We start from the raw sequence: 25,325 nt of genomic DNA on the forward strand, positions 1-25,325 counted from the left end.
TAATTACTTAGTTTTTATTTAGCTTCTAATTCTTATTCTAATACAAGATATCTTTAATCGTCGCCTACACCTACTAAATTTATTTATACTTATATATATTTATAAATGTGTATATTTATTTTTACATACATATGTAAGAGTATATTGAATGTATACATAGTACCCGGGTCATTTAAATGAGTAATTGACGTCACAGATAATTATCTCAACATGAAATGTGTCGGAAAAGAAAAATGAAAAGCTTGATGCTTATGCTTTCTCGGTCGACGCTGCTATTACATAATAACTATGTATATATTTTAATATATATGTATATACGCCCGTGGATTAGCTCAAGCTGTCGTGCGTGAAATCCGGGTCGAGGTGGGATTTCGTCGATATGAAGATTCGTAAACTTACGTTTATGTGTAGAAATAGAAATTTTGTCATTCGCCAACAAATTTTTATTTTTAATAATTAAAAAAAAATGTTAATTATTAAAAAAAAAAAAAAAAATCATACAATCATTTTTTTATATAATAATTTTTCTAATTTATGAAAATAATTTTTTTTCAAAAAATTCAAATTTTCCCGCCGCGCAGTTTAAAATTCTCCCGCGGCGCATCGATGAAATAGTTGCGCGCGCATTTTTTTTTCGACCAATGAGCGTCGTTGTGGGAGCTGAGCTGAGACGCTATCTCTCTCGGACGTTTATCTTTATCTCAGTGACGTCTTCAAAGCAAGTTGGTGGTTTAGTTGTGTCAGTATCTATTCTCGATGAGGAGAGAGCGCACCAGGCAAGAGGGTGAGTGCGGACCGGGTTGTTCGTGGCGGTGATTGTATTAACACACTTTGGGGCTGGTTAAAACAACAACTGAACACCGTCGTCCCGCGTGTTGTGTTTTACGCGCACCATTAAATACTAACCGTTATCATTTTTTGTTTAGTTTCGTTACGAGGATTTTAATCATAGTAATAGATAATAATAATAACCATAATAATTATAACAGTAAATAGTAATAGTAATAACAACAACAACAATAATAATAATAATAATAATAATAGTAATCATCATCAAGATCATATTTAATATTGCGCTGACAGTGACGGTAGTGGCTGTTGGAAATTGGCTCGAGTTTAAAGTCAAAAATTATTTCGCTCCAATTTTTAATTACTTTCATATTTGATATAGAAGTTATTTATTTATTAAATTTAATAAAATTAAAGATACGAGTTTGATTAAGTCACCGAATAACACGGGGTGTGTGCTTGTGTGTGTGAGTGTGTGTGTGTGCTCTACGAATTCGCTAAAAGTCTATAATATATAACTGCCGGTGATTTGGCAGTGTGAAACATCGAATTGTGGTATTTGTCAGTATTAGAGCAGCCAAGTGCTGAAATTTATTATTATTATTTTTATTATTATTATTATTATTATTATTATTATTTTTATTATTATTATTATTATTTATTATAAATAATGTTGATTAGAGTTTTAAAATAAAATCTTTGGTGAACTTTCAGGGTGACGGCATTAACAAAAAGTGCTAATTAACGGTGTCTTGGTGAATGTAATTATAATTTATAAAAATACCTCAGGAAAAGTGGGCGAGGGCGTGCGTGACCGGGTTTAGATCGTTACAGGGGTGGAAAAAAAAATGAAAGAATAAGTTATTTTTTTTAACACAATTATAACATATTATTTATACATAAAAACTAAACTCTGAAGATCGTGATTGTCGATGGTACAAAAATAATAAGATAAAAACACAAAAGTAAAAAATATGAATTTTAATGGACTGTAAAAATCTTAAATAGCTAATTGGTTAAACCGGTCCGTTTTAAATTCTGTAAGATCTGTATGGTATATAGATCTAAGTATACGTTAAAATATTTAAATATATCAGAGCTCTAAACTCAGGTCATGTGCGTGTCCGTGTGTTGGACTTGGAGTGTGTAGTTTGATATATTTTTATTTTATAATTTGACACGCCTGAAAACGGCGCAAGGAACGCCAACGGCGACGACAACGGCAGCTAACCAAAGTGCGACCGATTTAACATCATCGCAGCTAACATCGGCGCCTGGACAACCTATCGTAAGCTATTGTCATAGATATATTACTGATATTTTACATTGTAGGTAAAATTTCATGGTGATTTTTTTTAATTATTTAAAAAATAATGATGACAGAAAGTTGGCAGCTAACATCGTATTTGAATGAGAATTTTAATAAAAAATTCGATAGAGAATTAAAACTGTTAGTTCAGGAATAGAATATCATATGGGATTTTTATTTTGTCTAGTCTAGATGGACCCATGTCCATGGAGATGGAGTTGGAGTATGAGGATGAGGATAGAGTATGTTAAATTAAACTATAATGATATCGTTTTACAGTTATGTATATATGGAGGATATTCGCATGCGCGAATCCCCACTGACTCCACCTACTCCGTCGACCTACACTCAACACACGTCTCGTCTCGTCCATGCTTATGCTACTGACTACTGTACTACAGACTACAGGCTACAAGCTAGTGAATACTTTTAAAAATTTTCTAGCTGCTGGTGATGACTAGGACGATGATAATGGTAGTAGTGGTAGTACATCAGATTCTGCTCCCAGAGACTACAAAAGTGCCGGTAGTGATGCCTAGTTGCTGTTACTACTGCACGCCTAAACTCTGCCTGCCTTACCCCGGCCTCACTTCTGGCTACCAGGCTATAGCGGCAACCCGGCTAGTAGCTAGTTCCCGTTTTGCTCTCTGCTTATCCCGATCAATACACTACCACCACGCTAAGTGATGTGTATGTCCTTTGCTTTTACAACCAAACAGCATACTTTATTCTCTACATTACTCAAATTTATTCAACAATCCATACTCTCTGTTTTTGGTTCATCGTTCATGGTGGTGATCGACCTCGAAACCTAAAAGTTTTTGGAGGTTGCTTTTTTTAAATTCAAATTTTGTTATTAATCTGAAAAATATCTATTAGTATGATCTTCATAATTTTTATTTTGGTATTTTGAATTTGGATGATTAAAAAATTAATCTAGAGCTAGTTAAATTTGCAAATTTTTATTTTCAATACTTATTTTTTTAATTATGTAAAATTTTAAAATTAAAACAAACTTCTTTTAAAAAAATCATTTTGAAAAAGATTGATTTACAAATTAATTAAAAACTCCAAGTTTCAAATCTGTTCATTTTTTTTAATTATTAAAAAAGTTCATTAATTTGAACAAGCTCCGAAAAAACTTAATTTACTTTAATTGATGAGTTATTTGTTTCATTCATAACATTTTTATATCTTAAATTATTAACTTCAAAATCATTTATTTAAAAAATTTGTGGATATCATAAAATTTACTTTCTTAGAAATTTGCTTATTTTCTCAAAAATATAAAAAAGGTTAAGTTGATAAATTTCATCGTAACCCGCCATTTTTAATAATAAATCCACCTCGAAAATTATTTACCCAATTCTATGCAGCTTTTAACTGATAACAGCTAAAAATAATTTTATTTCCAATCTTCAACTTGGCGAAATCATATCTGTAATTTGCTTTCTCTGAATATAGAATCTTGATCTTTTTTTTAAGCACTTTGAATTCTATCAGAGCCATATAACTTATTAAAACAAGAAATAGATGGCCAGGGAATTTCGACACTTAACTTTGACTAGTACTCGGTACAATACGCTGGGTATGACTTGAGTATGCCCAGCATATTGTATTAACGTTGATTGCAATCAAGATGCACCTCCTGGAGATTAATTCCGCAACCAGTTCTCGGTTCCCAGTTTAGTTCTTTTCTGAAAAGCCACTTGATCAAGCAAAATGTACAATACACCACTGGGTTCGAGGTTATTCAATTCCGAGTGCATCTACCTCCAGTTTAATATTATAGCAGTGTTACGTTGTGCAGCAGTAACAGCACCAGCAGATCGTGTCGCCAGTAACAGCTTTATCGGAATACGATGTGAAGTTGAGTGTATGGCTATGAAAGAGAATAGAGAGGGTTAGAGGGTGTTCTCTGCGCTACTCTCTATCCTCCATACTCGATCCTCTCCATATCCATATCCACTGCAATTCTACATAACATACATACGGATACGACATAATACACATCAATATGTGAGTATATATATATACTTATATATACTACATCATTCTCTCTCCTCTTGAGTTTGACCTCCGGGAAAAAATTGCCCGACCGTCTGGCGTATGATAACCAACACGCAACTATAATTCCAAGAAAACCTATTTAATATCGTGAACTCGTACTAAGTTATTCTTGTATTGAGCTTTTATTATTATATTTATATTTATATTCATACTCACATTAGTATTCCTTTTTTTAAACTTTCTCTAACTAAATTTTTCATATTTAAAGGGTGAAGCGCAAGGTTAAGCTCGATAAATAACTCGCGCCTTAATTGACGAGATTTATTTATGTTTTACAAGAGTTCTAGTAGATGGCGTTAAATGTAGATTGAACTATACTCAAAAATGACGTTTCGTATGTTAAAAGGGCGGGATTTTTTGAAAGTGTATTTAATATTTCAATTTTTTAACATTTACGAGATATACTCTTGAATTTTGAATAAAAAAATCCAATCGATTATCAAATTAAAAATTTTTTTTAAGTAACAACATACAAATGTAAAGTTTTCAACGGAAAATTTTTGTTAGACAATTTTTATTCTTGCAGGTGAATACTTTCATTATAAAACAGATACATTGAATTACTAAAGTTTATAGTTGAACCTGTTTCCACCACATTGGCCTGTTAATAAAAATAATATTGTTATATTGTGTAGGCGAACGAACAATGAATCGTTAAATTGGAGTATTTTCACTTGATATCCATAGATATACACTGTGAATTCTCTCGGTTAAGGTTGTCGATAAATTGTGTGCCCTTTGCCGCTGGAAATAAAGTAGCGGTAAGCAAACACAGGCACTGCTCTTTCTCTCTATCTCTCTCTTTGTAAAGAGAAGTATGTGTGTATTTAGTGTGCAATGTGTGCAGTCATGTGCGGTAGTAAGCTGACGTCGATTCAGCCTCGTGTGCATCAAACGAATATTCGCGCTACTAACAAAACCAGCCCACAAGCACTACATGCTACACCGTTCATTTATTGTCGTCTCTTTTCAACTACTAAAATTGCTCCAGCCATACACATTTTGCTTTATATATACATATGTATGCATGTATTTATAAAGTAAAAACTGTACTACTAATACTGATAAATACTGCTGGAAAAAGATAAACATACATTTAAATGTGTATAGATAGATAGATACAAATCGTGGGCGTGTCTGGTGAAATCAATTTCTTTCGAAAATCCGTCGAGCATGAGCAGTCGGAGGTAAACGTTCGATGCACAGATCACTCTAATTTTTTTTCTATATATACGTATGAGCTGATTTTTTTAGAACCAAGTGTGTATTTGGTACATACAAAGGTCTGGTCATTTATTTTCCCGGTTCAAAAACACGGTTGATAAAATGGTTCAAGCTATTGACAAATTTAAGATACAATATAGTTGTTGAAAAATGGAAAAATTAAGATATTAATTTTTTGCAGTAAAAAATAAATTTATTGTTAGTTTTTTTATAATTTTTGATTCTAAAAGGTTAAAAAAAATTAAAAAGACTTATTTTCAATGTCATTCTTCCATTGAATAAATCTTATGCTCGTTTGAAGCAATTAAAAAACAAGTTTTCTTGATGAAAATTTTAATGTTGTAAGAGATTGCTATCTAAATTCTATTGAAATTTATTCATTGCTTATTTATTTGATAAATTTTTTTTAATGAAAAAAATATTTTGTTAATTATCAATTTGTTTATTTTTCGGTCCAATAAATTATTATTTTTTATTAAGACTATAATTTGTAATTGGGTATGATAAATTTAGAAAAATTTAGAACTGTAAATTTGATCCATCAGAAATTTTGGGCATCTCTTCATTTTTTATATTATTACAGTCATAAGTTTAAAAATACAGATAGAATATATCCGTCTGTATACTTGTACTTAGTTTGTGTACTAGCGCGACTACCCGAGGCTATTTGCATAAAATATTCTCACCAACAAGACGCCACATGGGAGAAGAAATCTCCGTTAACTAAGTAGTTAAAGAGGTTACACAATTAATAACGTATTAACGATTTAAATAAAAAATCAAATATCGATAGACGTTTATAGATTTGAATAATTGTTGCGGTGTGTACAGTTAACTTTATGCTGCATATAAATATGTATTTTTATACCCCGATCTATAATATAATGTAAAAAAATAAACGACAGGTCAAATCGTTATCCTCTCTACCCGTAACCGTGCTTTACACCGGCACCGGCTCTTTACGCTTCCATTCCATATTATCGTACATCGTAATAATCGATAATTGTCGATAGCATAGCTTAAATGCAATAAGAAAAAATAGATAGATAGATAGTTGGATGGATTGGGTATATTAAAAAATAAAATAAAATGAACGGCACAATAAGTAAAGAAGTAAACGGGTAAAAAATACCTTCGTTACGGGAATAGCTCGCCGTGACCGTTAAAAACCGATCGATTTTACCAACAAATTATTAAACGACGATCATACGTATATACCTCGAGCACAATCCACTTGGTGGTTCAAGTCTTGCCACCCGCAGGCACACATGACAAGGTCTTGAAGTAAATTCTTCTCTATCCATCATATAATACTCAAAATACGCTCCCTTCACTTTAACATACACCCTACATACTAGACCTTAATTCTAAATTTTTTACTCTCTTTTATTTTTATATCGCTTATCTGCTTTTTTTATTTTCTTGCCCCCCTCCCCCCGGATCCAAGAATAATTCCGTTGGATTACTGATACGCGCTTTTTTTCTCGTCCCAGCTTAAGATAAAATTTTTCGTTTTTTTTTTTATGGCTGTATTATTATTATTATTATTATTATTATTATTATTATTATTATTCAGATGTTAACTCTAAAAAAATCAACGTTTTATCTTTATTATATTTCTTCTCTCGGTATCACAATTCAAGACGACGGATTCAATGAGCCGGAAATCCACTCTAAAAATTAAATGCTACCGATTATTTATATCTGAGTGGAATAAATTTTTTGCCAAGGTCGTATGCCACCAAATACATAAATATGTATAGATAAATATAAATATCAATCGAAGTTTTGGTATTTACTTGTGTATCCCAATAAGCTGGTAGTAGTTATATTAGTAGACCGAGTTTCAATTGAGAGTGACGGGATTTGCCTTTGTGAATGGAAATTGTGCAGAAAGTGAAACTCAAAGGGACCACTCACTGTACTGTACTGACGATTTTTTAAGCCCCGTTGAAACTAACGCGCTGTTTTTCAATTCATCACTAACACAGACATACACAACGTGCATCCACTCTGTGCAGTACTGATGGTCCGATAGGATTGGATTATGTCTATATATAAATGTGATAGGTATAGAAATATAGAGTTTCGATGATAGTTAATTTATTATATACTTGGATGAAATTTATTTAACATTCTGTTTATTTATCTCTTTATCACTCATGCACTTGATTTACTACGTGATTTATGATGAAATTAAAAACTCAAATAACTTAATTATTTATTTATCTATAAGTAACTATACTGCTATTGAGAAAACTTTTTTTTTAATTTTGAGTTTTTCTTCTCATTTAAGTCTAGATTTTTGGAGAAAAAATTTTTTTTTTTTAGAATTCTTAGAAAATTTTAGGATTGGTCTTTTCAATTTTATTTCATCAAAAGAAAAAACAACTCTAAAGCGTAAAAATTTGATAAACTGCTATTCTTCTAATAAATTTTAATAACTTTCTAATTTTTGATGATCATTGAAGTTCATAGCCGGAAGTTAAAAATAAATTTTTCACTTCGACTCATTTTGAAATGAATTTGAGACTTATATTTAATGATATAAAAAAAAATAAGAGAAATCTGAGAATTTTTGGTATTATTGAAACAAATCGGAAATATCTTGAATCAGTGTTACCGCCTATCTCTCTTCATGAGAAAGAATTTTTTCAGTGGAATATAATTTTAAAATCTTATTTAAAATACACTGTAAAAAAAACCGGTGTGAGTCCATGCGGTGTACGGTGTTAAAAATTCCGGTGTTAAATTCAACACCGAAATCGGTGTAGCAGTAACACCGGTCGCGGTGTAAATATTTTTTTTCGGTGTTAAATCGGTGTTATAAATTTTCCGGTGTTGATAATATTTTAAGTAACACAATTTTTATAATTAAACTTTTTATGTTTAATAATTAAAGATAAATAATCAAAAAAATGTTAATATTTAATTTAGAAAGTTTAAAATAATAAAATATAAAGTAGGTAAAAGTTTTTGTTTAAAATAAATACACTGTAAAAAATTTCGATGTGAAAATGGACCCAGAGCACTTTACATGGCCGTGTAGTGTGAAATTCTCTCGGTGTAAATTTTCGATCCGTGTTACTTTAACACAATTATTGAAGGACAATTTTGGGACACCATATAGATAATCGGAAACTCTAAAATAGTGGATTTTAGTAATTATTTCATAACTTTTAAGTATTTTTTTTAAGATTTTCGGAATACTTCTAAGATAATTTTAGAATCAATGCAATTTATTTGAAGCAATTTAGTTAAAATTTTGTACTTAAATCTTATGTGGAACCTTTTTTGAATAATCTTAAAACATTTTTTTAACTATTGGAGAACAAATTTTGAATACATTTGAGACATTTTTCGGATATTTTTGAGACAATTTTGGAACATTTTTTGGACAGTTTTAGAGTGTTTTTACAACAAATTTGAAACATTTTCAGAACAATTTTACGACAATTTGAACGTTTTTTAAATGATTTTCATAGAGATAATTTATTTTTGCATAGCTGTAGATTTGTCATGTTTAAAACATCCATTATATTGTGAGAAACATCATGGTTACAATAAAAATAATTATTATATTGTTCCTAAACATTTAATATTGTAAATACTATTTAACTTGTTGTATAACATTCATTAAATCGATTTCTGCGTAATTTTATAAATTGAAAATTCTTAAATAAATGTTACTTGTCTCATTTTGATAAATATTGAATATTAATTGTGTTTTATGGATCATGTAATATTCATACTCCGATACGGTGTAAATTTATTCTACTGTTACACCGGTATTACGCCGGTTTAACACTGGATTTTTAACACCGCAAAAGAGCACCGCTACACCGGTGTTAATACACAGGTGTTACATAGCGGTGTTAAAATGAGTCCATTTTAACACCGCTTTTTTACAGTGTATTAAAGTGCTCTGTTGAATTCGTAAAATACTTCAATGAATAACTTCTTTTCTTGATTGAAGAGTTTCATTTTCTTGATTCAAGAGTTTTATTTTTTTCATCTTGAAACAAGAGTAAAATGTTGAAGGGCACTATGTTACGAATTATAATTTGTTGATTCAGTCTATGTCCAATTAACTAACATTTCTTTTGTTCTATTTCATATCATACTTCGATACTCAAAAAATAAGCTATAACATTTTTAATAAAACCAGAGAAGTATATTGTACTTCAATACAAATTAAAGAGAATATTATTCGTGAATCAAGTAGTTTTTTTTATTCAATATAGCTATCTTTTAATTTACCTTTTTCGTTGTTAATGTTTCTGTAAATTATTTTTGTGCGTATTTTAATAATACTCTTATCAGGAATGATGTCTATATATATTAAAAATATAGTATATTATATATTTATTCTCCTCGGCATATTGGATTTCTATCGTGATGTTCTAATTAGCCGTTGCCCCTTTGCGCCCCATTTCCGAGGTCAACCAGCTTGAAAATAGAATAAAAAAAATTATCTCACGGTCGACGTTGACGAAGGATAAGTCATATTCATAAATAATATTTTTTTTTACGATCCGCTTCCGTGTTTATATATATTTTTTTTTTACTTTCAGCGCCCTTAGTCGCGATTAATTTAAAAAAAGTAAAGAAAAACAACAGCAAACTGTCCAGCTGACTAATATTTCAAACTTTATGACACGGATAAATTATTAAAGGTGTCTTGAGCACTTGAACTATCAATAAAACAGAAAAAAAAAAACTAAAAAAGAAAGTACGATTATCGCTCACTGTTAACTTTATTAAATAATGTTAATTTAAAAGTTTTGTATTCATAATCTTATGAATGTAATTATTTATTTTAAAGTAATAAAAAAGTTTAGTAATAGTGATAGTGTGATGACTAAGTGAAGGAACTTGGTAAATGTCTTATAGTTTACACTATATATATGTAATAAGGATAAGGACAAGTATGAAACTGAGTAAAGAGATTGCGAATTGAAAATTACAAAAAGATCTGTTAAACTTTATGGTCCCTAGGTCACTCTTGAAGGCCACTGTTGTTTGCCTTCTCGTTGTCCTTCAATGTCTCGCGTTTATTCACATTCTTTTTAATTCTTTTTCACTTCTTGTATGCTCGAATGGACTAAACTTGCAACAAATATGCCCTTTTGATAATTTACATGCCAATAAATATTATAATTAAAATTTAATAACAATTATTATTATCTTCTATATACAGGTAAAAATAGATGCTTGTATATTATGTATGAGATCACTGAACTCCAATACCATTTAACCGATCACCATGAAAATTGACTTTTTTTTTTTTTTTTACGTAAAAGGATTTTTCACTGTTCCCTTTAATGTGAATCGCCGCCAGATAGCGCTGCAGAATATCAACTTTTATCCCGTTCAACCAATTGCCATGAAAATTAGTATGCATAAATATTTTAATATGAAAAATATACTTGTGCCATATTACAATATTTTGTTTAAAATTTATTATTTTTTGAAGTTATACTTCTTTTGGCACGTTAGGGAAAACTTATGAGAGTGAATTTTTAAGATGCGCGCGCACACCGTCACGAAAAACTGACACCCTGAAGTTAGTTAGTCAACATTTTAGTTTTTCAAAAAAAGTTACCAACCAAGTAAAAGTAAGGACATCTACGTATGTTTGCGTGAGAACTGGCAATTGTATTCACGATATTTATTCAAATGTTTCTGAACCTACACACGTGTTTTGCATCATTCCGAATAAAATATACATAAATATATATTTTTAACTTCCCGCTAAGAAAATTGAAAATTTTCCGATAATGGGAAGTTATTGATTTCGGTCTGATTTTCGAAAGCCGAGTTTTCATCGGATGTCTACGTTTTGAGGTCCCAGGAAGCCATTCTGACTATTCCCGCCGAGATGTCCGGCCGTGTGTGTATGTATGTGTGTAAATAAATATTTGTCGTACGGTTTTTCAAAAACGAATCAACCGATTGAATTCTACGACACGTCATTTGAAAAGGTTTATCAAAACTTAAATCTGATTAGATTTGAGAGTTAATCCATCGAGCCATTCCGAAAAAATTAAAAAAAAATATCAAGAAAAAAAAATTTGAATTTTTATGTTTTTTAAAAACAACTATAAAGCGTGCGAAAAAATCATAATGAAACCACGCATACATTTTTTGTGATGAAAAAACTGCGTCGAATGCTTTTTTGAAAATTAAAATCGAACGACGCATTCAAAAGTTGTAGTTGTTTAAAAATTCACAAAATTTTTTTTTCGGTATTTTGCTAAAATATCTTCGAGATTTTTCAACTAATCAATATAAACCTGTACGTTTTTTTTGTGCTTTAAAAACTACGTCGAATGATTTTTTAAAAATGAAAATCGAACGACGCATTCAAAAGTTCGTTGTGTTCTAGTTGTTGAGCTCAAAGAGCTCAAAATGTGAACAACTGTGCTTTGAGCTTGAAAAGCTCAAATATTAACTAAAAAACACATTTTAAGGTGCTTCAAATGCAAACTTAGCGGGAAGTTCTTGGGTTGGCCTGCGCGGTCAACCGATTTCCAGATTTTTTTAATTATATAAGAATAATTTTTTTATGATATTTAAATAAACTGTATTTAACTATATAATGCGTTATAATAAAACTTTCAATGTATTGAATACCTCTTTTTCTATTATCAGTGTCGTTATATTTTTTCTACAAACGTAAGATAACGCGAAAGATAAAATTTTTAGAAAGATTTTTATCTTGTTACGCCAAAGAAGTATAACTTCTTACGTACGTACATAAGTACACACACACTTTTTTTTTTTTTTTATTCTATTTTAAATTGCTTTGAACACTATCATCATCAACGCCAAAAAATAACAAGTTTTTCGTAAATATTATGTCGTTTATGAGCGGTTTATAGTTGATTTTCAAACGTGTTTTTCTCATGTATGTGATAAAATTTCGAAAAAAAACGCTTCGCTCTTCGATAGATAATTAAATTATCGAAGAGCGAAGCGCTTTTTTGGAAAATTTTCATTTATTTATGCATAAAATGCGTTTTAAGATTCCATTTGTTGTACAAGTATGACAGAGATACTTTTGTTTGTCCAATAGAGAGCGAGAGAGAGAAAAAAATGTAAACCCTTCTTAAGAAATCTTAAATAGGTACTTGTATTGGAAAAATTTTCAAATTTACCATGGAGGAATAAACTTATTAAAAATTGAGGAAATTCAAAAGTACAGTTTTTGACAATGCTATTAAATCATTAAATTATTATTATTATTATTATTATTATTATTGTTTTTAATATTGTTATTGTTATTATTCAACGCATAAGAATAGAAAAAGTGAAAAAAAATAACCAAAATGTGTGGATCGATGTAAATTCTTTCGTCCAAGATAAAATGAATGTAGGTCAGAGGTTCGCGATGAGTAGGACGTACGTTTCAGAAAGAGGTCGCGAACCGCTAAAATCCTTCTACTCCACCTTTTGTCAAATATAGCGGTGCGTGGTTCCTTATATACCAATATGAATAACACATAATGATGCATTAATTAAACTCTTCTCATTCTTATTTACATTTACTCACTTTTACTTTTGCACAATCTCTGTATACTACTTGTAACTGTTATCTACATAGATAATTAACCTTTAGTGACGTCAAAATAATCGATAGATCGCAATAAAAAAAAGTCACGATCGGGCTACCAGTACACATACCGATAACATCGAGAAACAGTGCACCCGTTAAAAGATAAAATACCAAAGTATGCTTCTATCCACTTTCCACTTGCATGTGCTCTGATATCGTTAAAAATAATAATAAGAAAAAAAATTTTAAAAAGAGTAGTGTGGGTAGATGTATGTAGAGGAAGCTTTTGTAAAATGAAATGAAAGGGATCGACTTGAGTGCGATGAGTAAAACCGCGCCCCTGACCCGTAATAATACATGGACATTTACACACACACATTCATACATATATACTCTCTAATCCATACATACGTGTATACAACACAGCATACTAGTAAAGCTTACATCATGACAGATGGATGGCTAGATAAATGTATAAATATATATCTATATGGAAATAGAGAAGGAGATGGGTAACAAGAGTAGTGGAAATGCGAAAGAATCCTCGCGGGGGTGTAAGTCAGGTCACATGGGCGAGGCACGCTCTTATAACAACTTTTGATAAAATTTTATTTATTTACTCTTTTATCGTTACTTTATACCCACTCGTTGTTAAATTTATATATATCTATAGCACAGTAGTGTCAAATATTTCTTTTTTATTCGTTCAATGGGTTATCCCTTACTGAATCACCAGATCTTTATTTTGTTGGAAGAATTACGAGTATTTTACTTCTACTACATCTATAAATTTATAAGAAAATATTTTTAGCACGCTTTTATTGGCTTGTTGTGTATATATGTATCTAACATTGAAAAAAAAAAAAATTAACTTGCTTCAAAAAAAAATTTCTTGAACCGAGAAAATCATTTTGAAGAATTCCATTATCGTAAATAAAGACCAAAAATTTTTGAGTCAAGTAAAATTTATTTGAACTTAGAAACATTTCTCAGTTATAGAATTTTAAGATAAAAAAGTTAATTTTTATTTTTTTCACATAAGTGGAAAATTTCATAAAATTAAGTTAAACAATTTGCTAATAAAAACGTTAATATGATAATTCTTTTAATATTTAAATTTTAATTTAATCATCTTGTAAAGATCTTAGATTATGCATCTTCAGTATTAATGCTTGGATTATTTTCACGTTGTATTATTAGAAAAAATTATTCTAGGAAATTACCCAAGTGTAATTGAAAGAATTATTGATACCAATTATATGTTGGCTTTAAAAAAAAAAAAAAAAAAAAAGGAACGATTAACAAGCTAAAAACATTCAAATCCTTATTTAAATAATTAATTTAAATCGCTCTCTCACTCAAATCCGACACTAAACCGAACTACGATTTATAGTCCATCCATAAAGCTTAAAATTTTCATCAATAATATACGAAGAGCTTAAAATCAATGTAAATAATAAAAATTTTTTCTTTTATAGAATTAGAAAGGAAAAAAATGACCACATAAATTAAATCTCAAAATTACCAAAAGCTTGACCAAAATTTGTGATTCAATACCAACCAACCCTTATATTATACAACATGTTATGTATAATATCTGGACTTTGACTGCTAAGTAATTGATTCGAATCCCCATGACAAATCCTCTATTTATTTATGTATTACAGTTGCATTGACTTCAACATTGTACCACTAATATATTATATTATCATTTGGACAACTAAACTTGATCGCGATCGATCCGCCTGATTTAAAAGTACACGGACGTCGTCGAGAGAACCATCGCCACGTGCGCGCTTTCAGGACTTAATATACATGCATCTGTATTTGTTTGTACGTACATATACATAGATACATGCATAACAGTGTTCTATACAGTGTAAGTGTACTATATGGTAGACTTGTAGGTACATGCGCATTAATGTGCCGGCTATTGAGCGAGAGCTAATTATGGAAATATCAACATCACCGAGTCTTGGACTGCGAATAGAACGTAAATGCTGGCAAATGGAAAGTGGCTTTTCTTAACAACTATCCTCTGCACTTGTTCTATCTTCTCAACAGTTTAATAAGACCTTACATTACTTTTAAACTTTTGGATACGGAAGAATTCTTAATCAAATGTCGTCTAAATTTAGTGATATTAAAGAGTCTCGCGGTTAAAAAAAAAAAATTATTTTTTTTTTTTACATATACAAATATAAAGAAGGAAAATTTTATCTCCTTATTCACATTTTTATTTTATTTTTTTTTTTTATATTTATTTGTTGTCAAATTTAGCTTTTAGTATTACATTTTATCTCCCGAACTCCCCTACACCAGTCTAACAACGGAGGAAGATGATGGCATTTAATTTGTCGCGGTACTCTGCTAAAATACAAATATAAAAGCATCCCGTAGGGATTCCTGGGTATCGGGAACGGTGACGAATTCAATGACGTCAGACTAGCTGCAGTAGGAAGAAGCGTGCGCCGATTTCGCCCCTTACGACTACTATTACGTCATCGTTGCTGCGCGCGCAGTTGTAGGGTCACCGCAGAATAAATGTATATAGATATATATTCATTTTTTTTTCTGTCGGATTAAACCATTGAATTGTATTGGTTTTGTAGTTATTAAAAAAACTTATAAATTTTATTTCTACTTTAACGACATTTTTATGCAACTGAACCGCGAATAAAAGAGAAGAAATAAAATCCGATGGATGAGAATGTTGGTAAGGCGGTTTTTACACTTACCAGCAAGATCAATCCACTGGAAATAAAATTTATTGCTCTGCAAATGAATTCGGTTTGCTAGAAATATTTACAATTAATTGTGGATTTTTAATATTGCAAAAAATATAAATCGAGAAGGGAAAATTTAATGCGCGGAAAATATGGTTGTATTTGTTAAGGAGCGAAACGCGAGGTAATACATAATTAATGAGACTCGTGAGGAAGAAAATCGCGAAAACGTGAAATAAATTAGTTAAATATTGAATAAACTGGCGATATGTTATTTTCTATTCTTTATCATTGAAGTTATAATATTTAGTCTGTTAAAAATGAAAATAGATGTACGAAATTTAAGTGTACAATAAAGATGTACAATGTTATTTAAGCATTATTGTGTACCCGCCGAGAAGTGGAATCAATAATAAGATTTCCTCCGTATCAGGAGTAGAGTGCTCCAGTTCTACCCTCGATTGTTGTATCAACGATACAATCATCTTGCCGTCAATGGACCGAACAGAAATCATCCCCTCGGGCTTGATCATTTTTTATTATATTTTTTTTCTGCTGGGCATTTTTCTGGCCACTGGGGCGGTTTATGTGTGTCGTAGCTCCGGTTCAAGTTTCTTTCTAGGAAATATTGTTAATAATTATCTTTTGAATTTTTATATATGGCTGGATAGATTTATTAATACGGTTCTTGATTAATTATACTTGGATTTTTGGAAACAAGAGTTGTTAAAATTAGGATCATTCATTATTTATTACAAACGAATAATTTTTTTATTTTCCGAAACAGTCTTATTATTTTCCAAATAATGAAAAATTATAAAATTTTTATTTTTTGCAATTTTTAAAATTAAAAATTTTTTTTTAATTGCATAAAAATTTCATTCTTTTTAAGAATTCATCTATTAATAATTCCACTACTTAGTAAGTTGAATTAAAAATAATCCTTAATTTTTCCATTCTATAGTTCGCAATATACAATTTTTTTTGTCGAACTAAAAGCTTTTGTTTCAGCTCTTCGATCAGATCACAAAACCCTCTTTTTATTTCTATTTTTATTTTCCTATTCCCAATAAATGTTTTATTGACAGTTCGTGAAAAATATTTAATTGTCAATTAAAAATCAAAGTGTCAAGACAATAAAATTATTTAAAACCGTGATTGACTCCCGATCAGATATTTAACGGCCTTGTTCTACATTTATAGAGCCTCCGTGTGTGTTCGTGTCGGCTAATCCTCTCGTCGACAAAAGCGAAAAAGAATTGGGGTGAATGGGAGATAAAAAAAATTAACGAGTACACCTAAGCGATTATATACTCTCGCGATAATACAACCGTTGAATACTGAATACTAAATACTCATTACCTTTTCACATTACTTCAAAAAGTTTCCATCATAGCGTACATGATAAATCATAGGATGTTAAAAAAAAAACCAAGATTGTTTCATTTTCGTTCAAATTTATGGTGGAGAGATAAAAAGCTTACCTTAGCATTATGTCATGTTAATATTTAACTTTACTTGAAATGTAATAAAATAAGTATCTCATAAAAATATCCCCGACGTTTATTCTTATGAAGGAAAAAAAAACAATAATAGTATAATAAAAAGTGTAGTCTAGATATATATATATATATATATATATATATATATATATATATATATATATATATATATATATATATATATATATATATATAATACATATATATTTATCAAAGTAGCGTAATGTTTTGTTCGCCCCCGCAATAATTGATTTTCTGGAGCAAAGCAGTTAACTTCTCTCTTTGTTCAACTTATTCGCGTTCATATAACATAATTCATAATCTACTATGTAAAGTCTACTGAGCACGGTTCCAGTACAAGTGAAGTACAAGATACAGAATAGAACACAAGTTTGAGCTCGACTCAAAAATATTCCACAATATATATGTATGAAAGAGGGTGACTATTATACGCAACAACTATATAGGGCAACTATCAGCTAAGACGAGGGCGACAGAGAAAGAGGGTCGAAGTCTGTCGGCGCCATCGGGAACGAACCACATCCTATTCGTACTTCATGTTCGCTGGTGAAAATATTTCATCTTTTTTTTTTAAGTAAATTACATTACTACATTACTTTATTATCATTACTTTTTATTATATATTTCACAGTACTCAAGTTCCATTAACAGTAATAAATTTTGGAATTTCTTCGGATTCAAAAATAATTAATTGAAGAAATTCACTTACATTTGTCTCAATTTTGTACGTGTTCGTGTTTTTGATAATTTGATAATTCGATTCAGTTCAATTGAACAAATAAAAATTGGATAAGAAAATTAATTTTGACTGAATAATTCAATAAAAAATTGAGGTTCGTTATAATTTATAGTTATTTTTTTTTTTTAAATTAAAGTTAGTGTCTGAAACTTATACTAAAGAATCGATTTTTGTCCACTGAAAATTGATACAAATTATAGTGTAAACTAACAGTTTGCATTATTAAACTTATACTGAAACTGTGTTGCTTGAAAAAAACTTTTTTGCACTGAAAAATCTTATGAATTTTTTATTTAAAAATCACTGGTTCTAATAATTGAATTTTTCTTTTTTTTTCGCATTATTATAAGACGCTCCGGGATTAAAATGAAATTTATTAGCTGTAAAAATACTTCATTACATTAATATAGTAAAACACCGCGAATGTTGAAAAATATTACTTATGCTTATGCCTAAGTAGTTTCTTAAAGCTTTCATTATTATTATTATTGCTGTTATTCCATTAGATGATTACTTTTCACAGAAGAGGAGTAAAGAATAAAAAATAAAGAAAAGAAACGCATGTATTGAATATACAATTGTTCAGTAATGGCAATGCTCATGCGATGAGAAAGTACATTAATATATTTTACTTATGTAGTTATCGCGAAGGCCGTGGTGTCATTGATTTAACGATGAATCCAGTATCTGATATCTTCTCTTCAACTATTTTCTCTTTCGATTATATCACTTCATTGTTATTAAAAGATGAGAAAAATTTTTTATTAAAAAAATGTAGGGCATGAAGATGAAATTTAAGTTGAAGTTGACACATTATTATTATTATTATTTTTTTTTTAACTTTCCGCTAAGAAAATTGAAAATTTTCAAAAATCGGGAAGTTATTGGTTTTACCCCGTTTTTCGAAAATCGAGTTCTCATCATATCTCGACGTTTTGAGGTCCTAGGAAGCTTCCCCGAATGTTTCTGCGATGATGTCCGTATGTCTGTATGTGTGTGTGTGTGTGTGTGTGTGTGTGTGTGTGTGTGTGTGTATGTATGTATGTATGTGACCCTCTTATAACTTTTGAACGGCTTGACCGATTTCTTCGCGGTTCACGGAAAGATTAAAACCCGACTGGTTCGTGTTCTGCACCAGACTCAGTCGTGTGCGGGTTACTTTGCACGGATTCTGGTGCATCACCCGACTGAGTCTGATGCAGAACACGACTGAGTCGTGTGTGCACACAACTCAGTCTGGTCCGCACACGACTCACTCTGGTGCGCACACGACTCAGTCGGGTGATGCACCAGAATCCGTGCAAAGTAATCCGCACACGACTGAGTCTGGTGCAGAACACAAACCAGTCGGGTTTTAATCTTTCCGTGTTGGCGACATTCAAAAGGGATTGACCAAACTTAGATTTTAAATATACTTTGGACCGATTCGAACCGGTAGATTTTGAGAAATCTCAAAAAACTACAACAAAAAATTTTTTGAAATGTGGTTTTTTTTCAATAACCTTTAAACGGTTCTACCGATCGATTCAAAAAACTAATCAGCTCTTAAAACATCAAAAAACCACGTTGATTGCCGCCAGCCCGGTCGAAATCAGTTGATTCGTTCGTGAGTTATCATTGTCGAAAGAAAACCGAAAAAAGTGTTTTTTCGAAATCACTCCGAAATTCCTAGTTCGATTAATTCATACTCAAAGATTCTTCATGAGGCTTTAAAAACTGCGTTGAATGCTGCCAACCGCGTGAGAATCGGTTCATTCATTCAAAAGTTATTGCGGTTTGAAAATTCAAAAAGTTGTGTTTTATTAAACTGCTATTAGAGTTTTGAGCTCGAAGAGCTCAAAATGACACAAAAATCATATTTTGAGCTTGAAGAGCTCAAAAACGTAATGTGTAATTTTAAGCGCTTAAGTACAAAATGAGCGGGAAGTTGCACGGATGGCCTTTAGGGTCAACCGTCGTCCTAATTTTTTTTGAAGAAACAAATAAGACAGTGACACTATTAAATCGACTAGATGATCGATTTGTTGAATATCCTTTAAGTATGAAGTTACAGTCGACGCTCTCTGTATTGGACCTCTCTGTATTTGACCACATTCTTCCTCTGTATTTGACGATTTTACACAGCTCTTATAGATAAGGACGAGTCAAATACAGAGAATGGTCCTGTACGGGCGAGTCAAATACAGAGAGCGTTGACTGTATTATGCAGGAGGAGGATAAGACCCTGTCTTCATTACATGGTGTTGACGCACATAGACGATCTCGTAAGGAAGTAATAGAGTGCCCCTCCCGCGATTTATAATGGAACTCGTACATACCTTACTTCACATCACATCACATATATAATACTAATTCTTAGTCTTGAGCTTGCCTTCATTTGATACGTGACGTCATTTGTATGACTAACACCACACGATACCGAGTATACGAGCTACGTTAAAAGTATTATATTATATAGACTCACCACTCGATATAAGTCTGAGTTAATTCAATTTTATTATCATTGTCATTATTATTATTGTATCATCCAGTCAATGATTTCTCATAATTATTTATAAGTCACTAGTATGTTTTTTTCCGAGTACATAACATTTATCTTATATTATTTATTCTGATAAATATTTTTACAATGATTAACAATCACAATATTATTCAATATTGATTATTATATATTTTATTTTATTTTATTTTATGGGCTGTCAGATCACGAAAATACATTTTTTTATTTATTCTTTCAAAATATAATTTTATATTAATGAATTGAAACTAATGTTTTTTTTTTTTCTTAATTTGACCTAATTATTCAGTTTAATTGATAGAATATTTCTATATTTGTACTCTAGTTGCAAAACAGGAATGTCGTTTTTGTTAAAAAAGAAAAAAAGAAAAGTCTATTATTTATTTTTACAATAGTATTTAAAACAGACGATAAAGTCAAAGTATAACTTTTAAAATGTTTTCTATTTTCACTCACAATGATCTCATTGAGCATTTATATTTACTTGAGTTGCCGCTTTTGTTGTCTAAAACTACACATTACTTTTTTTTTTGTCTCATTCACATTTTCCACGAATTCATCTTAATTTATGTGTACTCAGTTATTTATATCTTCCATTAAAAAGATAATAATAATAATAATAACAATAATACTAAACTCTGAAAATTTAACTAATAAAAATGACTTTTTTATCCGTAAAAACTTATTTCACATACGTTGATTGATATCATGCATAAAAAATAAAAATAATTTGCTATAAAAATGAGCAAACAATTCGCGAAACTCAATTATAAAAACAACATGTTATTTATTTCGTAAAAACAAATAAAATTTTTTATTAACATTTTCTCGTTATTTTTTTTACGTCATGCACTTATACTGACAACTGGTGTTTACTCGAAAATAGATTATTAGAGGATAAGGAACGTGTAAAATTTATGAAATTTTTTTAATATAAAGAAAAGATGGAAGTGATGGAGGAGATGGGGATGATGAAGATGATGGAGTTTAAGTTGATAAAGAGAAAATGATATTGACGTCGATTAAGATAAAGCACATAATTTTCTTTTGGCCCGAAGCCTCTCACCTAGTTTCATACGCCCTCTTTTAAGAGTACGTATCTCTCGTGTTCTACATTGCATTCTACATTCTCACGACACTTCACATAACTGCTGTTAAATCGTAAAACTTTCTGAGGAGTTTAATAATTTTGAATACATTGCTTTGCACCTAATTCTATTGATCTACATATTCATATTTTATAAATAATGATAATAATATTAATATTGATAAATTTATTATTAAATTTAATAATTGTTACAAACTCAACAATTATTAATATAAATAAATAATTTAACAATATTATTAATCGGATTGAACTGAAGCCTTTCGTTATTGATTATTTATGAACAATAATAATAATATTTAATGATAGATGATAACCAGGGATCCGTATAAGATTTAATTTACTATTGAGGTGATATAATAGAAATATATGCGATTCAGAATGTTGGGGTATATAGGAACGCGAAACCGGGTCAAAGCTTTCTCCCCGTCAAAGCTGAGGAAATAACTAAATAAAGCATCACCGACGGACGACGATGCAAGCCAACCTCTATTTCTCTTCTTCGAGAACACCGTATTATGGAAATAGTGTCTTAGTGTTTTTTATAATAAAGAAACAGTACCTATATATAATGAAAATGATAAATGATCAAAATAGAAAAAATGAATGAAAAATATCTCGAAATTAAAGTTGAGACATTTATAATTTTCATGGAATTTCAGCATTTTAATATTTATTCATGACCTATAAATATTTAAAATTTGAATTTGAAATTATCTTCCTTTAATTATTTATTTTACTGTTAAATTTAATAAAAATATTTGGATTAATCTCAATTTTTTGTAAAAACAAAGTTATTGTTTTAGAGAAATGAGGAACGAAATTTCCCACAAGAAAGCATCAAAAAAGTCACTGGATTTCCGTTTTTTTTTTTTTTTTTTTTTTTTTCAACATGATTTTTTTTCAACAAGACAATTTTATTCAAATGAGTCAACAGTTTTATTCTAGCGGAAGATGAAAATCACAAAAATTTTTTTAGAATTTTTCGTTCAAATTTTTTTTTTTCTTGAATAATTGAATTGAATTTTTTTTTTGTACTGAAAATTGAAAAAAAAAGTCAAACAAATCAAGCTGATGATAGTTTTTATTCGCAACGACAAATAAGAAAAAAAAGAAACCTTGAAAACTAGAATTAAACATTTTTTCATCAACCTAGCCAAATATTTTATTACTAAAAAAACTAATAATAGAAAAAACAAATCTTTGGAGGTCGTTTCCTCCCATTATATTTAACATTGTTATAAGTTACGACCAAGTTTTCATGATAACAAATAATATATATAATTTCAATATTTTCAACTTTCAATATTTATATTTACAATCGGAAAAACTTTTAACAAATAACCAGAAATCCAATATTCCAAGCCAAGTATTAAATTAATGTTAAAATATCGAGTTTCAATCTTTGTAAAAATACTTGTGTTTTCATCAAATAAAAGTTGCTCTGTACAGCACAGACATATGCCTTGATTACACATATTTTTTCCTCGATTATGAAATCCTCTACAAAGAAGCAAAAAACCCACAACATAGTTTTATTTAAAACTAATCTTAAGGTCAAACGTCGCTGTATTTTGTCACTAAACATTAAATATTCAATACAACACTGTACTAGTAAAGTTTTATTCAGAAACCTGTCGTGTTTCATTTCTGTGGGCGCAAACTTTCCCTCCATACCGATAAAACGCCCGTAAAATCTACAGTACCGGCTTTTCATCATCATATACGAGTGTAAATCTTAAATACACATAGACACACGTCTAAAGTATTACAAGTAAACTCAAAAATCATTAAACCGCCTACATAAGCAGACATACTTGTCCTGTCATTACACAGCTGTTACAGCCTCCGTTACCCGTCAAAGTATTGCTTTAGTTCTTTTATCTCAACTTAGTTTATCCGTTTTTTTCTTTTTGTTTTTTGTTAGTTTGCGTCCCTACTTTCTTCACGCATAACGCCCGGTTATTTTTACTACAAACACGTGGGCTTAGTCGAATAGTTTTGTTATATCACTTATGCTTTTACTAACTAAACGCTTTACTATGCGGTTGCTAGGAGGAATTTACACAGAAAAAAAGTAGAAAATCACTCGAGTAACTACTAATAAATTCAATTGCATCATGGAAATTTTTTGTTAAAAATTTATGCAGTTACCGATAGTCAAATTTTGATACTCAAAAAAATTAATTCTTTTTCATACAAAAATCTTGCTGTGAAAAACTATAAAACTTAAAAAAAAATTTTTTTTTGTAATTTCATAAAAATTGATACAGAAAATTTTTTTTAAGTAATGTACACTTTCATTGAATTCGATTGTTGACTTGTTCAATTATAATTGAGTTTGACTATTTTTTAATAGAAATAATCAAAATTCCTTAGCGAAGATATTGTTCATAAATTAATAAATTATAATAATTTCAATAAAAAAATTTCAATCTACTAAATTTGAAATATAATCTTGTTTCATTTTTTACATACCTCAAGACTCAATGTATCAATTTAATTATATTCCCCCAAATATTAATAACCATCACTTTTGTTTGTGTTTGTACTAAAATTTATCAATTTCCCAATTTCGATAATTTATAGTGCCGTTGAATAAGCAGACATTAAATGAGGATTAAAAGCTTGTGGGGTTACAAAGTTATCTCTGTCATTGGGCTATTTATCGAAATATATATATGTACACATACAATAAATACATAATACATAGATATATATTTATAAACTATGCCTTTGTGCAGGCCGATAAAAGCATAATCCTACAAAACCCGTCGAGCACCCAGGGGAAACGTTCGTCTAATTTTAATCCTCTGAGCTTTTAATTTTGTGAAATACATAACACGATATCTATACATAATATATGCATCTATTACTATTACACTATGAATATTATATTTACCTATTAAAAAAAAGTAATTATGATTATTTTGTTGACACCTCGGAGGGTTCAGTTTTTTACACAATTTTTTACTTTCAAATCCGGTTAAATTTTTAAAAAAATATTTTTAGCCGTTTATTTATAGTTTTTTTTCTACACGCGCGACTATTGTCAAGTTCTCGGTTACATACTACACATACTACACATATATAGTGTATTTATACGATCCACATATGTGTTATTTGCGGAGATAGTCTGTATTTTTTATTAAATCGGGTGGTAATTTATTATTTTATTATTTTTTGAACTAAAAAATGATCTTAGGAATTCACCTACGATGCGGCGTCTCGCGCGAATGTTTCCACCGAGGACGACTTATTTTAGTGCACCCCGTGTTATATCTGCACGTTTAAATAGAGCTTTTGCCTAGACGCTGGTTGCCCGTATGTTGGCACAAGGTAATCGGTTGCTTTCTTGGCAAGCTGTTTCATTTCTTGGTGCTACTGCTGGTTACTTCGCGTACATACCACACCTATAATATTTTTTTTAACCGCAGACATTACTATTGCGTCACTATAATTCTTACGCACATTTTTTTATATATTGAACAATATTTGTTCTAAGTAGATTTATAAAAATTCGGGAAATCAACGAAATACTTCACTTTAATCTATAAGTTATGAATTTTCGTGAGAATTTTTGAGCAAAGATCTTAAACCAAAAAAGTAATTGTCAAGAATTAGATCATGTAGGATTTTACTTGATTAAAGAATTTTCATGCTTGATTCAAAATTTTTTTATTTTTAATCAAATACATTTTTTATCAGTAGCGGTATCTTAAAAATAAAATATAATTTTGAAAATAGTATCTGAAATTTTAACA

At 30.0% G+C, this 25,325-nt stretch overlaps 1 protein-coding gene across 16 annotated transcripts in view; it reads left to right on the top strand.

The window, feature by feature from the left end:
* The first annotated feature begins 704 nt into the window (after positions 1 to 704).
* The window catches only part of LOC123260019 (plasma membrane calcium-transporting ATPase 2), a 95,591-nt gene continuing 70,970 nt past the window's right edge, over positions 705 to 25,325 (top strand). For 6 of the 16 annotated variants that reach the window (XM_044720936.1, XM_044720938.1, XM_044720937.1 and 3 more), the window contains exons 1-2: positions 1,025 to 1,350; positions 1,504 to 2,077. The gene's annotated coding sequence lies outside the window, so the exon portion shown is untranslated. The other 10 variants (XM_044720924.1, XM_044720925.1, XM_044720931.1 and 7 more) reach the window with 6 other exon arrangements.

The sequence above is a fragment of the Cotesia glomerata genome, linkage group LG2 (assembly GCF_020080835.1).
Source record: "Cotesia glomerata isolate CgM1 linkage group LG2, MPM_Cglom_v2.3, whole genome shotgun sequence".
Classification (NCBI taxonomy): Eukaryota; Metazoa; Arthropoda; class Insecta; order Hymenoptera; family Braconidae; genus Cotesia; species Cotesia glomerata.